General features: G+C 45.1%; 1 protein-coding gene across 1 annotated transcript in view; it reads left to right on the top strand.

The window, feature by feature from the left end:
- LOC107728096 (spondin-1-like) overlaps positions 1-3,044 on the top strand; it is a 153,716-nt gene that overhangs the window by 2,489 nt on the left and 148,183 nt on the right. The window lies entirely within an intron of this gene.

Genomic DNA, 3,044 nt, shown 5'->3' with positions numbered 1-3,044 from the left:
ATAGCCCTTCAAACGAAGATTTTTCGGGACCACACTTCAAACGAAGGGGTATGAATTATCTCAGCGTAAACCGGCTTCAGCGGCAACATGGCTGCCTGAGCGAACAAAAAGACACATAATGTAAGCATTTTTGGCATTAATAAAGATTTTAACGAAAATTAATATTTTTTTTTATGTTACATTCAATCGTGAGTTCATATTTACGTTCATGTTACTCAAAAAATGTTTGCAAAAAATCGCTAAAGTTTGCTAACGTCATATTATTATAGACTGCACGATAGTGCCACAACATATTTTCATGTCTGATCAGGGCAATAACCACCGTAGACATTGAGGAGGGCTAGTGGGGAAGGGGAAGGGGTATAAAATAGAATTGGGATTGGGCCTAAGTTTAAGCTCAAAGTTCCTCCTCTGGACATAAACTATGGAAAGGAAAAAAAAGTGTGTGTGTGTTTCAGTGGTTGGCAAATAAAAAAATGCAGTACGAGAAAAGACAGGCGGAGTGCAGAGGACATGAAAAAGTGCAATATCAAAAAATGTAAGACATGGAAGCATCAAACCAGCATGAGCGATGGAGAGGGTGCGCTTGAGGCAGACAGGAGACGGAGAGGTGGGGAACAGGGCAGAAGAGGTGGAGAGTGGGTAATGAGTAGAGATCTATGGCGAGGTTGCTGAACTCAGAGCTTTGCCGTGAGTGAATTCTAGAGGGGATGCTGAGAGCAGAAATGCTCCATGAAATCAAAACTTTCTCTTTCTCCTATTTACTCCAAACAGTCTTGCAAATAAAAGCAAAAGACTGAAAAACTAGCTTGACATTGCAAAATTTAAAGAGAGCAAGAAACTTTCTGTGGTGTGTCAAATTGTTTTTTCATGCCCTCCAGACCTCCCCTGCAGCTGAGATCTCATGATTAAAAACTTGATCTAAAGTAGAAACAAGTGAACTTGCAGTGCCGCTGGGTAAAGAGTCACCTGTTTATGACATTTGCCTCTCTGGAATGCTTGATTCATGGCTGTGGACACATATTTTTTTGTATAATGATTGCTAAGCTGTATGACAGAACGTTGAAATGAGCAAAACCATGAAATCGATCAACATGAATCCACATAAGTAAATAAATATCTTCACAGTCTTTGAGATATATATAAGCACTGACAATATCAATAATGATTAAAAATTACAAACAGGTGCTTACAGTGATTCCTGATTTATAAAATTAAGTGAAACCATATTTTTAGTTTATCTTTGCAATATGTCACATTAGTAAACGGTGGCATACTGCAGAAGTAAAACAGGCTCCAAATGTCGTTTTATGATGATCTTAAGGGTGCTTTCACACACCTTTGCTTGGTCTGAACCAGAGTTTGATTGCTTCCCCTTTGGTTTGGTTTTCAAAGCATCATCATAGAAAGGCATTTGCGTCTATCTGCTGAAAATGCACTGCAAATGTTCCAAAGAATGCAGAATGCAAATTAAAAACTTAATTTCTGCTGGAGGCGAGCAGAAATGAGGTATACATTTATCTCTCTGCTTGCAGTACATCAGCCCCGCTTGTTAAGAAAGAAAAAGTGCACACACACACACACACACACACGTACATATACTGGTTTCATTAGCGTTGGTGGTATGGCGCTTCAGCGGTGGTGGTTTCCCGTGTCGAGACGAGTTCAGCACGCTCTTGGAGAGCTCTTCGTGTTGGCGGTACGGCGCTTCAGCTGTGGTGGTTTCCCGTGTCGAGTGGGTTGCACACATCAGGCTGCACTACCCCCTGTTTGTGTTGCAGGTGGCCATCTCCCCTGTGCGCTTCAGCACGCTAAAATAGCTTTTCCCCTAAAAGAGCATTCATGGGTGCGTATTTTTAAAGATGACGTTGCGTCTGGCAAACTCGACGTTGCGTCTTGCTACAAACAATGTATCACCCGTGCATTTCTGGTCGTTACCTAGCATCGGGTGATGGTCACAAACGGTGGCATACTGCAGAAGTAAAACAGGCTCCAAATGTCGTTTTATGATGATCTTAAGGGTGCTTTCACACACCTTTGCTTGGTCTGAACCAGAGTTTGATTGCTTCCCCTTTGGTTTGGTTTTCAAAGCATCATCATAGAAAGGCATTTGCGTCTATCTGCTGAAAATGCACTGCAAATGTTCCAAAGAATGCAGAATGCAAATTAAAAACTTAATTTCTGCTGGAGGCGAGCAGAAATGAGGTATACATTTATCTCTCTGCTTGCAGTACATCAGCCCCGCTTGTTAAGAAAGAAAAAGTGCACACACACACACACACACACACGTACATATACTGGTTTCATTAGCGTTGGTGGTATGGCGCTTCAGCGGTGGTGGTTTCCCGTGTCGAGTGGGTTGCACACATCAGGCTGCACTACCCCCTGTTTGTCTTGCAGGCGGCCATCTCCTCTGTGCTCTTCAGCACGCTGAAAGAGCTTTTACCCTAAAAGATCATTCACGGGTGCGTCTTTTTAAAGACGACGTTGCGTCTGGCAAACTCGACGTTGCGTCTTGCTACAAACAATGTATCACCCGTGCATTTCTGGTCGTTACCTAGCATCGGGTGATGGTCACGATCGCTGCCTCACGTGTCTGGGCATTAAGCACGCTGAGGTGGCGGTCGTGGATGAGTCATGTTCTCATTGCGGAAAGATGGCCATCTCGGAGTTGCGGGCCAAGCTCTGTTACCTCAAAAGGGGCCGAGCTCCGTTGCCTCTGCCTCAATCTAGTTCTCGTCATGGCGGCAGTCATGCGGGGGCTACTTCAGGCAGTAGCATGGGCGGTCTGAGGGTAACAGTGATGGCAAACCGGGTCCCCCCAGTGGAGCGGTCGGTTGCGATGCAGTTTTGTACTAATACCGCCTCCACCCGGCAGGGCAAACCGTGCCCCTCCTCCCGGGTCTGTAGGTACTCGTCTGGTCTGTCCGGCGAAACTTATGTGGCCTGTGCAGAAGCTGCCTCCGCCTTACATGCTATGGTGTTACTGCAGGTTCTTCAGGCTAAAGCACTGAGGGACCTGCACGAGGGTGGTCATGATCCGG

This window comes from Sinocyclocheilus rhinocerous, unplaced genomic scaffold (assembly GCF_001515625.1).
Source record: "Sinocyclocheilus rhinocerous isolate Xijiao unplaced genomic scaffold, SAMN03320098_v1.1 scaffold1358, whole genome shotgun sequence".
Lineage (NCBI taxonomy): Eukaryota > Metazoa > Chordata > Actinopteri > Cypriniformes > Cyprinidae > Sinocyclocheilus > Sinocyclocheilus rhinocerous.
This window is presented reverse-complemented; position numbering and strand designations above follow the sequence as displayed.